The following is a 21,580-nucleotide window of genomic DNA, read 5'->3' as shown; positions in this document are numbered from 1 at the left end:
TTTGATGTAATGTCCTTAAAACAAGTCAAAATGAGGCTTAGTAGTGTGTGTGGCCTCCACGTGCCTGTATGACCTCCCTACAATGCCTGTGCATGCTCCTGATAAGGTGGCGGACGGTCTCCTGAAGGATCTCCTCCCAGACCTGGACTAAAGCATCTGCCAACTCCTGGACAGTCTGTGGTGCAACGTGACGTTGGTGGATAGAGCAAGACATGATGTCCCAGATGTGCTCAATTGGATTCAGGTCTGGGGAATGGGCGGGCCAGTCCATAGCATCAATGCCTTTGTCTTGCAGGAACTGCTGACACACTCCAGCCACATGAGGTCTAGCATTGTCTTGCATTAGGAGGAACCCAGGGCCAACCGCACCAGCATATGGTCTCACAAGGGGTCTGAGGATCTCATCTCGGTACCCAATGGCAGTCAGGCTACCTCTGGTGAGCACATGGAGGGCTGTGTGGCCCTCCAAAGAAATGCCACCCCACACCATTACTGACCCAATGCCAAACCGGTCATGCTGGAGGATGTTGCAGGCAGCAGAACGTTCTCCACGGCGTCTCCAGACTCTGTCACGTCTGTCACATGTGCTCAGTGTGAACCTGCTTTCATCTGTGAAGAGCACAGGGCGCCAGTGGCGAATTTGCCAATCTTGGTGTTCTCTGGCAAATGCCAAACGTCCTGCACGGTGTTGGGCTGTAAGCACAACCCCCACCTGTGGACGTCGGGCCCTCATATCACCCCCATGGAGTCTGTTTCTGACCGTTTGAGCAGACACATGCACATTTGTGGCCTGCTGGAGGTCATTTTGCAGGGCTCTGGCAGTGCTCCTCCTGTTCCTCCTTGCACAAAGGCGGAGGTAGCGGTCCTGCTGCTGGGTTGTTGCCCTCCTACGGCCTCCTCCACGTCTCCTGATGTACTGGCCTGTCTCCTGGTAGTGCCTCCATGCTCTGGACACTACGCTGACAGACACAGCAAACCTTGCCACAGCTCGCATTGATGTGCCATCCTGGATAAGCTGCACTACCTGAGCCACTTGTGTGGGTTGTAGACTCCGTCTCATGCTACCACTAGAGGGAAAGCACCGCCAGCATTCAAAAGTGACTAAAACATCAGCCAGGAAGCATAGGAACTGAGAAGTGATCTGTGGTCACCACCTGCAGAACCACTCCTTTATTGGGGGCGTCTTTCTAATTGCCTATAATTTCCACCTGTTGTCTATCCCATTTGCACAACAGCATGTGAAATTGATTGTCACTCAGTGTTGCTTCCTAAGTGGACAGTTTGATTTCACAGAAGTGTGATTGACTTGGAGTTACATTGTGTTGTTTAAGTGTTCCCTTTATTTTTTTGAGCAGTGTATTTGTCCTCTATAGCCTGCCTCTTTTCACATATATTTCAGGCGGCTCTTTCTCCTTCACAGTGAAATCGGACGGATTTCACTGTGAAGGAGAAAGTGCAGTTGGTTTTATTTGAAAAAATATTGCTGCACAGGGCCAACAGTTAACATTTTTTAATAATAAAGACTGATTGCAATAATGTTTTTAGCCTAAGATCAGTAGAATGCATTATTAAAAAAAAAAAAGATTCAAATGTGTCCATAGCATTTAAAGGGGTTGTCCAGCTTTTTTTATCCACCCCTTCATTCGCCAAACCTGTTGAGGGAAGCACACCTACCTGCTCCCTGCTGCTCAATTCCGACTTCTCTGGTCTGTCGCCTCATTGACTGCCCTCTGGTCCCCTCTTGTGAACTTCTAAAAGGGATAGGAGTCACTTGTGCTGCTGCAGCCGATGAATGGCCACAGTGGTGATGTGTTCTCCAGACGGTATGTGATTGGTTGCAACAACACACGTGACCCCCGTCCATTCCGGAAGTTTACAAGCGGTGACCAGAGCGCAGTAGACACAGTGGTGGACCAAAGCAGGAACGGGTCAGCAGGGAGCAGATAAGAATAGTTCCCTCCCGAGGTACCGTGGTTGTGGGGTGGCGGGTGAACAAATCCCACTTTAACCCCTTAAGGACCCTGGGATTTTCATTTTTCACTCCCCGCCTTCCCATAGTCCTAACTTTTTTATTTTTCCATTCACACAGCCTTATGAGGGCTTATCTTTTGCGGGACAAGTTGTACTTTCTAATGGCATGGCACCATTTACGGTTGCATACCATGTAGTAGGGAGCTGGAAAAACAATCCAAATGGGGTAGAATTGGGGAAAAACGCAATTCTGATAAAGGTTTTTGTTTGTTTGTTTTTTTTACACTGTAAATTCTCCAGGTCAGTATGGTTCCAAGGATACATATAATTTTTCTTGCATTTTAATACTGAAAAAAAATTAAAACCTTTGAGGAAAAAACTTTTTTTTTTCATAACCATATTCTGACCCCTATAACTTTTTTGTAGCTATGTGTACGGGGCTGTGTGAGGGCTAATTTTTTTGTGGGACAATCTGTTATTTTCAGTGATAACAATTTTAAGTGTGTGCGACTTTTTGATCACTTTTTATAAAAAAAAATTATTGGGTAGTTGGGAAGTGACAAAAAATGGAAAAATCGGCTGATTTCATCTTTTTTTCCCGCTACACCATTTGCCGTATGCCATTAACATTGTTATATTTTAATAATATGGGCATTTTCACATGGGGTGATGCCCATGATGTTTATTTATTTTTATTGTTTTTTTTCCCACTTTTTTTAGTCACCCTGGGTGACAATAACTGGCAATCATTTGATTGCCCATAGTATTCAGTGATGGCTAAATAGCCATCATTGAAGACTTCATTTACACTATATTAATACAAGGCTGCCAACTAGTGGCCTGTATTGATATATACATCTAATTGACTCTGAAGCCTGCTTGATGCTTTGGTCAATTAGTGCAAGGTAACAGATTCCCCGATCTCAGCCGGGGAAAGCTGTTACCGGACCGGAAGTGCGCGACTTCCGGTTCTGGTCTGCGCAGATGCCGTGGTCGCATTTGACCACGGCATCTGAAGGGTAAGATGTATGCGATCAGCCTTATGGCTGATCGCATACATGTGCCGCGGGTCTCTGCTATTTAAAATAGCAGAAACCCCGCTGCTAAGGCGCCTGCTGCACGTTCGAGCGGGCGCCATGTTTAGGGATCAGACCCATGACGTACAGCTACGTCATGGGTCCTTAAAGGGTTAAAAAGCGGGACAACCCCTTTATTAAAGAGGACCTTTCACCAGAATAAAACATCTAAACTAACTATACAGACATGTAGAGCGGCGCCCAGGGATCCCCCTGCACTTACTATTATACCTGGGCGCCGCTCCGTTCTCCCGGTATAGCCTCCGGTATCTTCATAGTTAGGCTCCACCCAGGGGAACCTGACGGCGTCTCTTTCTCCTATGCTGTAGCGCTGGCCAATCGCAGCGCTCAGCTCATAGCCTGAGAGTTTTTTTTTTCTCTCAGGCTATGAGCTGAGCGCTGCGATTGGCCAGCGCTACAGCATAGGAGAAAGAGACGCCGTCAGGTTCCCCTGGGTGGAGCCTAACTATGAAGATACCGGAGGCTATACCGGGAGAACGGAGCTGCGCCCAGGTATAACAGTAAGTGCAGGGGGATCCCTGGGCGCCGCTCTACATGTCTGTATAGTTAGTTTAAATGTTTTATTCTGGTAAAAGGTCCTCTTTAAAGTCTGGTACTACATGTAAACATTGCTATGTTTTCATACACCAATTTTGTGCTATGTTTCTCTGTGCAGTAAATTTTTTTAGCATTGTCCAAAAAGTGATAATATGATGTCACATTCACATGGACTTAATGATGACACAATGACAACCTTGTGACAACCCCTCATTTTTTATACTACTTGTCTAATAAGGGCTCATGCACAAACCACTTTTTCTGGCAGACTTTGTAATAATCTGGCGTGCACATTCAGATACCATATAGTTAAGGTATTCTCCCCTTTAAGCATTATTTCTCGGGGAGAATAACTCTACAATACCGTACCTTATGGAAGTAACTTACTGCGGCATGTGGAGAGGTATGGCTTCTTAGTCTGGACTCTGTGCCTCCATATCAGTGGTGAAATGGAAACAGAAGTCTCTTATTCACCATATCCAGTTCTAGGAATACAGCCAGCAAGGTAAGCATTGAGGATTTTCATTTTGGTTGCCATTGTCAAGTCCAGGGATGCGGTATATAAAATAGTCCTGCCCAGGGATATAAACTCTTTCTCCAGTATAGATTGGCTGTACTCATTAGAGATGAGCGGAGTATTGAAAAATTTGATTCAGCTACTTCGCTGAACTTTACAAAAAATTCTCTTTGTGACTAATTACTTTATCACGGAGCAAATTCCTTTGTAAATAGCAGGTGTAATGACAGCCGTCATTGTACCTCTCAAATGCAGCATTCATAGCTGATTGCGGCATCTGATAGTAATAACAGTGTAAAATAAAATAAAAATAATAAATAACATCATACTTACCTCCAGCCGCCATCTTGATTGAAGATCTGGCACGAATTCTGCCGGCGCGATGACGTCATATGTCCCCGCGCACAGGATTTCGTGCAAAATCTTCTATCAACACGGCTGTCGCGAGCAAATGGATGAGGTAAATGATTTTGTTTATTTTTTAAACCATTTCAGGGAAAATCGATCCACTACCACGAAGCACGACAAAATTCGGCTTCACTGCGAATCGAATTTTCCATGAAACTCGGATCGAAGTCCATGTGGACTTCCGATTCGCTCAACGCTAGTACTGATATACAGATATGTGTCCCTTGTAACATGTAGCAGGTAGATATTTATCTTTCATATGAAAAACATAACAAAAAGAAATGACAGTAGAGATCTACACAATGCCCCTGGACGTAGCCTTGGCAAACCAAAGTAAAACATCTTTTCCATACATTGCCGTTTGCATGTGAAGAACTGAAAATTAGAAAGAAGGTTTATATTACAAATGGACTTATTTTTCACTTCATGATTAGGTCGCTTTATTTATAAAAAGTTTAAACACTCCCTTAAAGCCGTGCATTAATTTTCATTTTTGTGAAGGGAAAGTGTAACTTGACATCTAATGCAATATATGCTGCTAACTTCTGCAGAGTAAGATTTTATGTCTATTTAACCTTTACTTTAAGTACCAGGTTGCATGATTAACATAAAAACAGATCTGCCTGAAACTCTGTAAATGGTATTGGTATAACACAATCAATCATTTTTAAATGTTAATGGTGTTAAAGAGCACTGAGAGCATATGTTTGATATTTTTTATACAGTATGTCTTTGCGAATGAAATCTAACAAGGTTAACTTTTTGTGCTGTTAATTATAATTTATCATCCAACTATTTCTTTGTAGTTTGCTAAATGGTTTTCATACTCCTCTGGAACTCCAAAAAGATCCAGAGTGTGCCTCAGCTATTAATAGTTCTCAGTCAGGGGCACTAGGGAGAAGCATAGCGTTTCTTAAAAATGCCCAGGCAAATGTTGGCCGTTAATTCCCAGTGCCGTTCAAGCCTTAATTCTGGGCCTGGAGCAGTACAGCAGGATATCAGTTTCTTGTTAGCCTGTTAAAGATGTAAAGAACTTTTTTATTCTTGTATCAGAACTTTATGATTACCCTGAGCAGCCATAGCTATCCTGAAGCGCACGAGGCAAAAAAAAAAAAGTTTGCAGTCATTTTTTTACATTTGCTTGGCTTATTAACTGTGCTTTATTATAAAATTATTTTTTTTTTTTAATTGGCATGGTGTACTCTATCAAAGACATGTAAACTATTAAAAAATTAACTAAAGTGTTTCCACAACAGCATTCTGAGTATTAAATGTGACCATGTTCACATCTGTGTCACAGGTGCTATTTTTCCTTCCTGTCAAAATGATGGACACCTTGAGAACAGAAAATGGAAACCATTGTAAGTCCATAGCAGGCTCGGACTGGCCCACAGGGGTACAGTTGAATCCCCCAGTGGGCCCCTGAGCAAGGTGGGCCCCTAGTCTATTACCCCCTGCACAAGTGACACATAACACAGTAGAGTGACTTTACTGCATAAAGATAGGCAGCATACAACATCTGAACCTGTCTATGTTCATATTTTAAAAATATGGGTAGATTATTTAAGAAACTACCCAGTTTATTATCATAGATACATCAGGTGGCTGAGATGAATTGTAGGTACATAGGCAGGACAGCCAGTATCCTCTTTTCCAGGGGACCCACCTTCTCAAAGTCGCTGCAGGGTCCCTTGCCTGCTGCTGTGTGAGCAGGTAATGTTTGAATATTTAGGCCCTCAAAATAAATTTTACTGGTGGGCCCTAGGCACCCCAGTCTAACACTTATCCATAGGATCCACTGGGCATTGGTGCTGTCAGTTGGGCTTTGGGTCCTGTACTCAGTTGGGGTTTCCGTTTTTATCAGAACCCACAATGCAGATGTGAACAAACCTGTTTCTTGTAGATGTACGTGGATTAGAACTATGTGATCATGTTGCAGTTACCGTATTTTTCACTCCATACCCCACTTCCCCTGACGAAGCCACATAGTGGCAAAACATGTCGAGAGGGGTGTAAAACAGTGTAGCGACTTAGCGGTTTTAGACAGTGAACAGTGAGGGACCAAAATGTAGCGCATGTGCAATCTGAGGGCAAGCAATGTTATAAAGTGCATCGGAAACCAGGAATGAATGGCTGAGCGAGCGCACCGGTGATAGTGCCGAGTCAGGTGCATGCGATCAGCGTGAGGGATACATAGTGTCAGGGCAGAGTCACTACTTAGCTAGAATTGTTTCAAAACAAGCCGTAGCGTGTTTAATGGTATATAAAACCTTAGAGCAAATGTTACAAGTGTGTGACCTGTGAGATAAACAGGTTTCGCACAAACCATGGGCAGTATTCACTCCTACCAATTGCCAATACACGTCAGGCTCTTTAAAACCTGTGTGCGGCTGTGAATAATGCAGACCATACACAGCTAGACGACGAAGTATATGTGGCCACCCTCACAGTGTCAAAAAATAAACCCACACGCCTACGGACCGCATGCAGGCTCAGCAAACAGTGGGGTTTTATATACCCCTCTAATCACTTTGTGGTGGACCAATTTACATAAGAAAAAATCTGCAGAGGTCACAGGGGCAAACAATACCTGTGCTCAAGTGTAGTGTAATTAGATACCACAAGTCCGGGTCACCCGGGGAAAAGAAAAAAAAACTGTGTTTAATTAGCGATACGTTAAATAGGGTCTGGAATAAGATTAAAAAGATATTGGGTGTAATATGCCCCACTCACTTCACTCCACTTTGGCACAATTATAATTTAAAAGAATTTATGTCAATTGTAGATTACAAATACTTGAATACACACGGTATTAACCGCTTAACCCATATACAGGGAGTGCAGAATTATTAGGCAAATGAGTATTTTGACCACATCATCCTCTTTATGCATGTTGTCTTACTCCAAGCTGTATAGGCTCGAAAGCCTACTACCAATTAAGCATATTAGGTGATGTGCATCTCTGTAATGAGAAGGGGTGTGGTCTAATGACATCAACACCCTATATTAGGTGTGCATAATGGGTCAAATGGGTCAAAAGAAGGACTTGACAGGCTCAGAAAAGTCAAAAATAGTGAGATATCTTGCAGAGGGATGCAGCACTCTTAAAATTGCAAAGCTTCTGAAGCGTGATCATCGAACAATCAAGCGTTTCATTCAAAATAGTCAACAGGGTCGCAAGAAGCGTGTTGAAAAACCAAGGCGCAAAATAACTGCCCATGAACTGAGAAAAGTCAAGCGTGCAGCTGCCAAGATGCCACTTGCCACCAGTTTGGCCATATTTCAGAGCTGCAACATCACTGGAGTGCCCAAAAGCACAAGGTGTGCAATACTCAGAGACATGGCCAAGGTAAGAAAGGCTGAAAGACGACCACCACTGAACAAGACACACAAGCTGAAACATCAAGACTGGGCCAAGAAATATCTCAAAACTGATTTTTCTAAGGTTTTATGGACTGATGAAATGAGAGTGAGCCTTGATGGGCCAGATGGATGGGCCCGTGGCTGGATTGGTAAAGGGCAGAGAGCTCCAGTCCGACTCAGACGCCAGCAAGGTGGAGGTGGAGTACTGGTTTGGGCTGGTATCATCAAAGATGAGCTTGTGGGGCCTTTTCGGGTTGAGGATGGAGTCAAGCTCAACTCCCAGTCCTACTGCCAGTTTCTGGAAGACACCTTCTTCAAGCAGTGGTACAGGAAGAAGTCTGCATCCTTCAAGAAAAACATGATTTTCATGCAGGACAATGCTCCATCACACGCGTCCAAGTACTCCACAGCGTGGCTGGCAAGAAAGGGTATAAAAGAAGAAAATCTAATGACATGGCCTCCTTGTTCACCTGATCTGAACCCCTTTGAGAACCTGTGGTCCATCATCAAATGTGAGATTTACAAGGAGGGAAAACAGTACACCTCTCTGAACAGTGTCTGGGAGGCTGTGGTTGCTGCTGCACGCAATGTTGATGGTGAACAGATCAAAACACTGACAGAATCCATGGATGGCAGGCTTTTGAGTGTCCTTGCAAAGAAAGGTGGCTATATTGGTCACTGATTTGTTTTTGTTTTGTTTTTGAATGTCAGAAATGTATATTTGTAAATGTTGAGATGTTATATTGGTTTCACTGGTAAAAATAAATAATTGAAATGGGTATATATTTGTTTTTTGTTAAGTTGCCTAATAATTATGCACAGTAATAGTCACCTGCACACACAGATATCCCCCTAAAATAGCTAAAACTAAAAACAAACTAAAAGCTACTTACAAAAATATTCAGCTTTGATATTAATGAGTTTTTTGGGTTCATTGAGAACATGGTTGTTGTTCAATAATAAAATTAATCCTCAAAAATACAACTTGCCTAATAATTCTGCACTCCCTATAATATCACACGGTAATATCATCCCTTTAGATGAATTAATAAAAGGCACAACTGTTACCTTTTTAGATAGATATAGATACAGTGGGATGCGAAAGTTTGGGCAACCTTGTTAATCGTCATGATTTTCCTGTATAAATCGTTGGTTGTTACAATAAAAAATGTCAGTTAAATATATCATATAGGAGACACACAGAGTGATATTTGAGAAGTGAAATGAAGTTTATTGGATTTACAGAAAGTGTGCTATAATTGTTCAAACAAAATTAGGCAGGTGCATAAATTTGGGCACCACAAAAAAGAAATGAAATCAATATTTAGTAGATCCTCCTTTTGCAGAAATTACAGCCTCTAAACGCTTCCTGTAGGTTCCAATAAGAGTCTGGATTCTGGTTGAAGGTATTTTGGAGCATTCCTCTTTACAAAACATCTTTAGTTCATTCAGGTTTGATGGCTTCCGAGCATGGACAGCTCTCTATAAGTCACACCACAGATTTTCAATTATATTCAGGTCTGGGGACTGAGATGGCCATTCCAGAACGTTGTACTTGTTCCTCTGCATAAATGCCTTAGTGTATTTTGAGCAGTGTTTAGGGTCGTTGTCTTGTTGAAAGATCCAGCCCCGACGCAGCTTCAGCTTTGTCACTGATTCCTGGACATTGGTCTCCAGAATCTGCTGATACTGAGTGGAATCCATGCGTCCCTCAACTTTGACAAGATTCCCATTCCCTGCACTGGCCACACAGCCCCACAGCATGATGGAACCACCACCATATTTTACTGTAGGTAGCAGGTGTTTTACTTGGAATGCTGTGTTCTTTTTCCTCCATGCATAACTCCCCTTGTTATGGCCAAATAACTCAATTTTAGTTTCATCAGTCCACAGCACCTTATTCCAAAATGAAGCTGGCTTGTCCAAATGTGCTTTCGCCCACCTCAAGCGGCACTTTTTGTGCTGTGGGTGGAGAAAAGGCTTCCTCTGCATCACTCTCACATACAGCATCTCCTTGTGTAAAGTGCGCCGAATGGTTGAACGATGCACAGTGACTCTATCTGCAGCAAGATGATGTTGTAGGTCTTTGGTGCTGGTCTGTGGGTTGACTCTGACTGTTCTCACCATTCGTCGCTTCTGTCTATCCGAGATTTTTCTTGGTCTGCCACTTCGAGCCTTAACTTGAACTGAGCCTGTGGTCTTCCATTTCCTCAATATGTTCCTAACTGTGGAAACAGACAGCTGAAATCTCTGAGACAGCTTTCTGTATCCTTCCCCTAATCCATGATGGTGAACAATCTTTGTCTTCAGGTCATTTGAGAGTGGTTTTGAGACCCCCATGTTGCTACTCTTCAGAGAAAATTAAGAGGAGGGAAACTTACAATTGACCCCCTTAAATACTCTTTCTCATAATTGGATTCACCTGTGTATGTAGGTCAGGGGTCACTGAGCTTACCAAGCCAATTTGAGTTCCAATAATTAGTTCTAAAGGTTTTGGAATCAATAAAATGACAATAGTGCCCAAATTTATGCACCTACCTTATTTTGTTTAAACAATTATAGCACACTTTCTGTAAATCCAATAAACTTCATTTCACTTCTCAAATATCACTGTGTGTGTCTCCTATATGTTATATTTAACTGACATTTTTTATCGTAACAACCAACGATTTATACAGGAAAATCATGACGATTAACAAGGTTGCCCAAACTTTCGCATCCCACTGTATGCACAAATCAGTCATGCATTTATGAGCACTCAGGATAAAAGCCTTTTGACTATTAGGGCAAATTCCTTTTTGGATTATTGTTTCAAATTTAAGGATACACAAATTACATTTTCCCAAATATATCATAGACTCCGGGACTGTCGAGGGGAAATAACAACATTCAAAAGCGAGGAAGGCTGGGAAGCTGAACTTGGTGATGGGAGCATCTTGGAATGGGATATAGTATATCAAAATATAAAAAAAGTATTGATTTCCCAGAAATATAGATTGATTCAGTTCAAGATTGTACATCGCCTATACTACTCCCCCGCCTTCCTCGCCAAAATATATAAGGAAAAACGGGACATATGTTGGAAGTATTCAGCAGAAAATGCAGATTTAGGTCACCTACTATGGAACTGTCCAGAAGTGAGTGTTTTTTGGACCAGTATTTATGAGGAACTATATAGAAGATATAAGATCAAATTGAACCGATGTTTTATGCAGGCAATATTGTGTCTCTTTTCCCCCTCTGATTTAACGCCCTATCAGATACGAGTTTGTCTGGAGGTTTTTATGGCCGCAAAGGCCCTAATTGTTAAATATTGGGGGTACCAAAAATAGCCCTAGCTTCTCAGAGTGGAGGGCCCGGATGGACACTATTGATGCCTATAGAAAAATAGCAAGGAAATTTGAGCGACGTTAGAAAGGGTGGGTTTTTTGTTCCCAAAATCCCGGCCATTGGTAGTACTGGAAATTGAAACTAAAGTAGTAATTAAGGTACAGTCAGACCCTGCAGCAGTGAAATAAGGGGGGGGGGGGGGGTAAATAGGATTAATTGTATTAATTTGTGTATAATTATTCTTTATCTTCAAACTGTATGTTATGGAATTTATATACTTGGCTTAGAAAATAATAAAGGAATAAAAATTTTTTTTTAAAAAAGATACCACAAGTCCTTCAGTTGCCGCTAGCAACCACTGGCAGATACTAAAATACTCGACCTCACTGTCACTGACAATTTTAAGACATCGTTTTTCTTTTCACTTTTGTAGTTTTAATTGATTTATAATAAAGATATTTAATTTTAATTTTGTCACACCATTAAGTAGAGACCCCTAAAGGGATTGTGTCCAGGTCTACTGACCGTTTATTGTTTCGCTCCATAAGACACAATTTTTCCCCCCTAAAAGTGGAGGGAGTGGGGAATGGCAGCGAATAATAATGAGTGCTCGTTAGTACACATTAGGACCGGGGAGCAGTGAATACAGTACTCCTGGTGCTGGCTGTACTTCTTCTTCTCTGGTCATTGCACTGTATCCTGACTGCATACAGCATCAGGATGTCTTACGATGTCAGATCACAGCGCAGCAAGGCGCTGACAGAAGGCCAGGGAACGGTGATGGGAGAAACAGCATGCAGGATCTCCCCAGTGGCGGCACTGTCCAGATCAGGAAAGGTAAGTTCATTTATTTATTTTATGTGTGATCAGGGTCTGATCTGAGGTCTAAAGAGGGATGTTTTTTTTCTTATTTTCCTCATCTAAATTCTGAGTTTAATACATTTAAGGGGTCTTCCAGGGTTTTCTGAAATATAACATGAGCCTGCACCGCAAAGGATAGGACATGTTCTGTCTTTGGCCGCATCTTGCATATCACTTACCCATTAAAGTCAACAGGTCTGCACTACGATGATTAGAAAATAAAATAGCACAAGAAAAAGTAGAAAATGGGTAAAAATCCTCCCCATGTGAGTAACAGAGGTCCCCCAAAACCTCAACCCTCCTGGTGAGGGAGCTGCTTGGCTGTTTCTGTAAGTCCCATAGAAGCAAACACCTTAATTTTTCGACTGGAGAAGTGACTAGTCCTTGTCTCACTAGGGGAGTTAGAGGACCCCAGTTTTCTACATAGATGCAAGTGCTTTAGGTGAGACATATGACATATCCTATTGGGAATACCCCTTTGAGGCTGTGTTCACTTCTGTGCTGTAATTTCCATTTCCACACCAATAATAATGGCAGTGCCGGAGACATCATACAGTATGATAGCCACATACGGAGCATGACTGACGCCAGTGTTGTCTATTTACTTTCCATTATGGTGTCCGTTATTTTATAGGACAAAACCACACATTATCTAACACTGTTTTGCCTTTTTGAATCTGCAACAGACCCCTAACAGAACTTCTGACACAGAGGTGAGCAAAGCCTATGGTGGTAGCAGGAGCGGCTTTAAAACTGAATTTAACATGGACTCTTTCAATTATAGCTATATACTATGCAAGCCGAATAGCAGATTTGTTGCAGAAATTTCTGTGGTTGAAAATCTGTTCAATACATATGAGTGGGGTGCTTTTTACAAACCCTATAAAGACGCAGCAAAAAGTAGCAGAATCTTTCTGCAACAAATTTTCGGTGTGAACTTATCTTCTTGTTTTTTAAGGGTGCTGCCACACAGTGCAGTTGGAATGCAGTTATGATGCAGTTACTGAATTAACAAACATACATTCGCAACACAGTTAAAGAATTGAGCTAGATATAATAAATGACATCATTTAGATGATTTCTACTTTGCAGAACACCACTGTTTTTAGGCTACTAACTAGTGTTTTCGCTGTATCCAGCAGGGTTGAGCAAAATGCTTCCGTTACTGATAATACAACCATCTGCATCCGTTATGAACGGATCTGGTTGTATTATCTGTAACATAACCTAGACGGATCAGTCATGAACTTCATTGAAAGTTAGTGGGGGGCGGATCCATGCTGTGGTTTGCTCTCCGGTATTAGAATGAAACGGAATGCATTTTAGAGCATTCCCTTCTGTTCAGTTATGTTTTGTCGCCATTGACAATGAATGGGGGCAAAACAGAAGCGTCTTTGTCCCGGTATTGAGACCCTATGACGGATCTCAATACCGGAAAATATTGACACTAGTGTGAAAGTAGCCTAATTAGATTCTAAACCGGCTAAATTCTATAAATGCATTGTAAATGTCTAACGAGCAGTAGGTATGGACTAAACTAAGGGCGTTATCCTGGTGGTGGCCTGGTTTTTGTCCTTTAACCCCTATACAGGGTTCTGTTCTTCACTGCAGGGGAGTCACCAGGCAACTACCTCTTGAGATAGTCCCCGTGTAGTTGGCAGCTAACCCAAGGGGTTCAGATACACTAGTGCGATGCACCAAAGGGTCAGGTAATATTCATAGTCAGGAGACAGGCCAAGGTCAGGGCAGGCTGCATACAAACATATACGAGAAACAAGTCTGAGGTTGAGGAAGGTGACAATGGGTCAATGCGAACAACAGGCTAAGGTCAGGGCAGGCGGCGGAGAATAAGAATTTATTGTCAAGTAGAAGTCAGATACAAACACGCACCTTCTCTGGTAAACTCAGAATCTAAACTCAGGCACCCTCTATAGAAGGTGCCTTAAATACCTAGGGACAGAGGGCCATTTGTTGGGGAAGAATTTGGATGTGCGCCCTAAGGAACAGGCAAAGCAGGGGAATGCAGGTCTAAGAGGGAGAGAGCAGCAGTCACGTGAAGCGCCAGCAAGGCCTGCAGCGCATAGTAGAAGAGGGCACGCGGGTCCGGACCACCAAAGAAGCGGAGTGCAAGGCCAGTTAAGAGATGCAGCACCCTTGCCTGCTCTGGGAAGCAGGGCAGTGGCGGGCACGCCATCATAGCTCATAGTGATGTTTCTCATGTAACTGATATCACACTGATGTTGCTAATAAACCTTATGCCAAAACTGTTCTCCCAAAAAGGCTACTCAGGTGATATTTGTCATGGAGTTACAAATGTTACACTGTGGCCGCAGCATTAATCAGAACACTATTAACAATACACCAATTAGAACATGCAGAAATAGTCCTAGGTAAATAGACAATCTAATCTCAATCTAGTTCCTCTCCAATATTGAAATAAAAGAAACAATAGAATTTACTTTCATGATAAGGCTATTTAAAGGTAAAATGTAAAATCTGCTGCTGTCTAGCATATCCTGGAAAAACAATGGAATATATATGTGTGTGTGTGTATATATATATATATATATATATATATATATATATATATAACAATTTGTTAACTGCTTCTGTGTAAAATTGAAGCTATACATTCATATATGTTCATGTTTTCTCACAAGGAAAAACAGTATTTGTGATATCTGAAGAAAAAAAAAAAAAAGAGTTTGTTAAATTACTGTAGACAAACAGCATGAACAATGGCAGGTCGACCCCATAACCTTAGACACCCTCAAGGCTTCTATTATTCCCCTGAACTGTTGGCCAATTATGCTCAACCACTGCCAAAAATAATAAGGCACTGTCTCCAGCTGGTGGGGAAAAATCATGGCCCCCAGAAAGCTTTATCTAGATATATTTTACTTTACACATTGACTATTATACATTATATATATCAGTCACCAAACAAGAAAATGCACAGGAAAACAAAATCTATAGCAACTAATACTCTATTGACAATTCATTGAAAATGTACATAAAAATGAGTCAAAAATAACTAGGGGAAAGAACTATATGTTCAAATAAAACATTAGCGTCAATACATAACTACCTGTTAAAAGCTGTTAATTAATGTCTCCATGTGGTAATAAGTAACCAGCACAGAAAGATCAAGTAGCAATGTACAGGTACAGCTAAAAGTAAGAGAGAGATAAGGGGAAAAGTATATAGATACATATAATTACTGACCAGTTCCCGATTTTTAAAATTTTCCTGGGAATAGAAAAATAAAAACAAAAATACTAAAATAAAAAGACAAAATGAAACACAATACCACCAAAAAAGGCACAAAAATTATTTACTTAGGGTCTATTCACACGTCCGCAAAATGGGTCCGCATCCGTTCTGCAATTTTGGGGAACAGGTGCGGCCCCATTCATTTTCAATGGGGCCGGAATGTGCTGTCCGCATCCGCACTTCTGGATCCGCACTTCCGTTCCGCAAAAAAATAGAACATGTCCTATTCTTGTCCGTAATTGCCGGCGATGTGCAGTCCGCAAAATGCTGAACGCACATTGCCGGTGTCCGTGTTTTGCAAATTGCAGATCTGCAAAACACATACGGACGTGTGAATGGACCCTTAGCTTAGGAGCCCCATTGGGTACAGCTTGATGCTAATGTCTGTAAAGTACTGTGGAATATAATAGCGCAGCATAAAGTAAATAACTGAACAGGAAAAAAAGTTATGGCTTTTAAAGATGCATGTACTATAAACACAGAAAAATGTGCTTGGTCATGAATGGGAGGTACATGGTTCTGCAAGTGCAGACACAGTAGCAGGGTGGTTGTACAGGATTAATTTACTTAACACTTTAGATTAGTTTATAGCAACCACAGCATCTAAGGAGTTTTGCTGGGAGAGAGGGCTGCCTCAGTCAACCCATTGGCACCCTTTGATATGACCACAGGGTATCAGTCAATTTCATAGGCAGCCAGGGGCAATAATGTTTAGGTATATTATTTTATGTAAGTGATCAAAGGATCACAACTTCTAGCCAACGAGCAGGGTAAAGAAATGAAAGTTAAATTAAGTTTATTAGAATGTATTAAAATGAAAACAAAACCTCATCCCAAAATAAATATATATATATATATATTTATGTATTAAAAAAAAATAGCAAAAAATAAAATAGATATATTGTATTGCTGCCATTGTAACAACTCATAGAGAAAAGATAGCATGTTACGGTACTTAAACCGCATTGCACATGTTGTGAAGCAAAAGAAAGAAAAAAAAATGTGGTGCAATTGCATTCCCCCCCCCCCCCCCCCCCCCATTCCCCCTGTAAATTTAAGTTATGGGTCTCAGAAAGTGCCTTCTCCAAAAAAAAAATCTTTCCATAAAACATATTTTTATTCTGTAAAATTACTAAAACATTAAAAGTTATAAATTTAATATACCCATTATTATACAGACTGATAGAATAAGGTTAACATGTTATTTATAATTCATGGTCCATGATGTAAAAACAATGGAAGTAAAACTGCAGCGTTTATTTTAAACCCCCCCCCCCCCCCAAAAAAAAAAAACATTATTAACAGTTAAAGAATAAATTATAGTATATAATATAGCATATTTGGTTCTTAGGACTATAGCCTCAAAATGGTGCTAATAGCAACTGCAACTCAATTGCCGAAAAGTCAACCCCTCTTACAGCTTTCCCAAATTAAAAATAAAGCATTATAGATGCTGGAATGCATTGAAAAAGAATTTCATGAGTCCAAAAACTCAGAATAGGCCAATCCCTAAATGGTTAAAGGGTTTCTGTCACCCCAATTTTTGCTATTAAACAGGCTGACATTATAGATGTGAAAATGTCACCTGAATTTAACTTTACATTTCTTTTATTTAAGTATACCCCTGTTTTCATGTAATTTAAACTTTTATTATATGCAAATGAGCCTCTAGGAGCAGGGGGGACGTTGCACCTGCTCCTAGAGGCTCCGTTCGCCCACCTCATTTCCACGCCCTTCTGTCTTGATTGGCATGGCAGGAAGAGAGGCAAGGGAGTGCTCTTTTTGGATCTCGCCATTTAAATCATTGGGACAGAAACAGCCATATGTGCGTGTTTGGTTGCCTTGAAAACTAAATTGAACCCCTATATTTTAGAGATTCAACCCTTTTATTTTTTTAATCTAAATATATATGAGAACTGAAGAGCGCAACGTAGCTATATTGACAGTACTGAAAGAAAGAGTAGTTGAGGCAGTCGTAGCAATATTTTTCATCACACTGGTCAAAGATTCAGTCTATTTAAACACCCTTGCAAAGGTAAAGTGGCTTGTTGCTGTCCCCACTGGTGCTGATCATTTGGGTTACATGCTCCAACAACTACGTCTCTAACTTGAGAAATAGTAAAACTGTATAAGCCGTAAAATCATATTAAGTTTTTATACTTAACTTCAAAATACAACTATGCAAATTGCCACTTATTTGCCAAGCTGCCATGCTGAGGGCAGAAAAATCCTCCAATTTTTTGTATGTATAAGGGCCAATATGGTCTCGAATCTTTTAATGAACATCTAGATTAGGTACTGTATCTCTTAAATCATATATAAGCCCATATCATACAGTAGTTTTTAGTCGTGTTGACCTTTCCCTTCTTTTCTTATTATTTCCATATTAAGTCTTTACTCATACTTTTTCAGTCTAATGCCATCTACCATTTTTGTCACTATTTCGACACTAACTTGCCAATAAACTGCTTCAGAATTGAACATAATGCAGTGGATTTATGTTGTAAAATGCATTATTTTTATGATTGCATCAATTGGAACAATTTACTCCTCTTAGTCGTGCCTCATTTTAGACACATTTAAAAATGTAAAGGGTGCAAAAGTGAATCTAAAACACAAAAATGGCACACAGTGTATACTCCCTTCTATGCTGGCAGATTTTACATAGTAAATCTCTCCCAATATTACAAATTGTACCTGAATTTTCTATCTGTCTAGAGAAAGAGAGAAAGTATTTATGAAATATCATATCAGTATGTGTAATCTCTTTTAAGATATTATAATATTTAAAATAGTTTCTGTATTAATACAGTAAAGCATATGTAGTCCATGAAACATACTAACAAAAATTCCTATAGAGAGAATATCTCAAAGTTGTATTTTACATATGTTATATTTGGGTGGTAAAGTTTCAAAGAAATGACATAGAAAATGTGCCCTCTGGTGTATTTGTTACTATAATTAATCTTCATAAAGAATTAGTTTTCTGTCTAAGACCCTAGTTATCATGGGATAACTTGCTCTCCATTTTACTGTGGGCATGAAGCATCATAGCATATTTGGTTCTTAGGACTATAACATTGTTACCTTGCTTGAAACACATGGTCTTTCCTGATATACATAAGGAAAAACGGAATCAATTTCCATAAATTTAATAGGGATGAGATTCCCAATCCATTCCTCCTTTGAGTGGTTCACATTGTAATGAAATGCATTAGGAGTTTTCTTCTGTTGAAATCCAAATGAGTCCCATTTTGGCCCTGTGCCTTGACAGCCCCTTTCAGAAGTGGTGCTGTCTCCTGTTCTTGTGTGGGCCTTGTAAAATACATCCATTGTACGATGGAAAAAGACAATATAATGCCACAAAAGACGAAGGTGTCAAAACATAAAGTTAGAGGCAATCTAATCAATGCCTCCTAAATCAGCCTTTGAAGGCTGTGTTCATTAACACTCTTTAATTGTGGAGCTTACCTCTCAGTGGGTTTTTTTGATATATATATATATATATATGTTCAACTATCACTTATTGTTTCTTAGACTCTTTCATTTCAGGATGAGCTGGTATCAATTTATCTAAATTTATAAATTAAAAAAGAAGTAGAAAATGTATGAATAAACAGTATAATAGAAAAATGTTACCTGCATTTATTAAATTATCATGTGAATGAATGACTTAAAAATATCATTTGAATGAATGACAAAAACATTTTCCTATTTGATTTTTTTTTTTAATGAATGTATGAATAAAATTTGGCAACTTTTAAATTTTTCATTGGCACAAAAAAAAATCTTCCTTTTGTATTTCCTTTGCTGTAAATTGCTTGTATGGTATGTATTTTATATTTTTTTTATAAACTTTTTATGGTAAGACGCTTACTTATTATATTACCATTTATTAAGGACAGCCAGAATTGGCCAAAATAATTAGCGAAATTGAGGATCAATATTAAAGTTAAGTTGAGCCCTAAGCTCAAAATAGTACTTGAATTCCACTTAAACTAGTCCCCTATATGAGTATTAAGATAGCATGACCAGGCTTTAAAAAAAAAAAAAGTATCATGTTGTTGATGCCGACTTTAATGCTAGTTTTTGTAACACAAAATGTCAAATTGTAAACATTTGCAAAATTGAATATTCTAAAATGGAACCAAAAGCACAATAATAACATCTTTAAAATATAATGACATCATAACAAGAATTTCATTTTTGAACAAAATTAGCCAATTTGCTCATTTGTCTCTACAAATAACCCAGATTGGTTTGCCTAATTTAGCGACCAGAAATGGTGTTAGCTAGAACACACTATATACATATATACTCTGTAAAGCCTTGCCGTTGAGAACTTTGACCTGCTTTGTAAAGGACTCGTGTGGTGGCTACAGCTGCTGCAGCGTAGCAATTATTTGTGATAGGTTGTTTTTAGTCCCATATGTATCGAAGCTCCAGGCCCAACTACCTCGTTTCTGGCACATAAACAGATTCTTCCAGGTGCTGTAAATTAAAATTTAATACATTATTTAAATATTAAGAGATTTAGAGTATCAGGAATGTTACATCTACAGCTGTAGCGGTTCAGTACCGAACAATGCAGCTGTATTACACAAATGATGCTAACATTTCTATCCACTAATTTAGTAAATTATATCTGTATTGAAATTTGCTTCATAACAGCAGAATAATATGTAGGTTGTTCCTATAATATCATTACACACAAATTACCTAGTTTATTTCAGTCTGGCAGGAAAGAAAAATGATCTTCCAGTAATATCGTTTATTCCTATTGAAGGCTTTATCCAAAAATTCATACACCAGGCACTGTAGTATTTCTCACACTGTCTTGTTAGCGTTCCTCTAGTGTAGGCAGTACTGTGGATGGAGCAGTACCCAAGGGATGTCTGTTGCTTTGCCAGCCATCTGCATCACGACTCTAGCTCGATTCCTGTGGTCAACCTTGTGTTATGTGCAGAGAAGTTGGAAAGATGTGAAAATCCTTGTCTTGGCAAACACAGGCAAAGGGATTTTAATGAGCAGTAGCAGAATGCAAGTCAAGTATACAGGTCACTTCACTAAAAGAATCAATGAGAATGTAAATTAGAAAAAAAAAAAAGCTAACAAGACCAAACACATACAGGTATATCACCCAGCTACCTAAATAATAAAGTTCTCAAACACCTTATAAGTGTTCTTCATTACTTTGATAATTTTAAGATCACTAGTGGAGACAGTCTGTAAGACACAAAGTGTTTCCCCAAGATTAGAAATAAGGGGTCTGCTTTTATATTTTTATTTCTCTTGAGACAGTGTCAATCTGAGAGCTGTATGATAAGCTGTAATACTAGTTACAGCCTATGACCAAGAGTGGCGCTGTTGTAGGGGGGATCACAGTGGACAATTCCTTTAAAGGGAACCAGTCACCTCAAAAATGCATATAAAACTGACAGCAATACCTTATAGTAGCCCCCAGTCTGTTATTAATCATGTGTTTGATCCGGTAATCTGATGCTCCATACATGACAAAAACGATGTTTTAAGCTCCATCATTGCTATCTTGCCGATCAGCCTGAAGTCAAGCGGCCTCCTTGCTTCAAGTCAAGTTAAGCACACCCCCAAACCGTCCCCACTTGTGTGTGATTGACATCCTCCAGTGCGGCCAGGGATCGCGTTAGTCTCGCACATACGCGGTGCGCTCCTTGTTACTGCGCAGTCCTGTTGCCGGTTCCCACAGTTAACCGGGTTTCATCAGCCACACCGCGCATGCACAAGACTTGCGCGATCCCAGGCCGCACTGCAGGATGTCAATCACACACAAGTGGGGACGGTTAGGGTGCATGCTTAACTTGACTTGAAGCAAAGAGGCAGCTTCCCCCTTCAGGCTGACCGGCAAGATAGCACTGATGGCGCCTAAAACATCGTTTTTGTCATGTATGGAGCGTCAGATTACCGGATCAAACACATGATTAATAACAGACTGGGGGCTACTATAAGGTAATGCTGGCGGTTTTATATGCGTTTTTGAGGTGACAGGTTCCCCTGAAATTAATCTACCAATGAAATCTGCCTCTTTCCTACTTGAAAGCTGTTATGTCCATTACAATAAAATAAAAAAAGCAGCTTTGAATAGTTTCACAACCGTATTTCCGGGAATATAAACTGTAATAGTCTGGAATTTATAATGGTCTTCGCGGCACACCTACAATATTTACAGCCTTGAGATTGTAATCTG

General features: G+C 40.2%; 1 protein-coding gene across 2 annotated transcripts in view; it reads left to right on the top strand.

Moving 5' to 3' along the window:
• Nucleotides 1-21,580, top strand: part of KIAA0825 (KIAA0825 ortholog) — a 481,507-nt gene that overhangs the window by 261,658 nt on the left and 198,269 nt on the right. The gene's annotated exons all lie outside the window — the stretch shown is intronic.

The sequence above is a fragment of the Bufo bufo genome, chromosome 2 (genome assembly GCF_905171765.1).
Source record: "Bufo bufo chromosome 2, aBufBuf1.1, whole genome shotgun sequence".
Lineage (NCBI taxonomy): Eukaryota > Metazoa > Chordata > Amphibia > Anura > Bufonidae > Bufo > Bufo bufo.
Note: the sequence above shows the minus strand (reverse complement) of the source record. Positions and strands in the feature narration are given on the sequence as shown.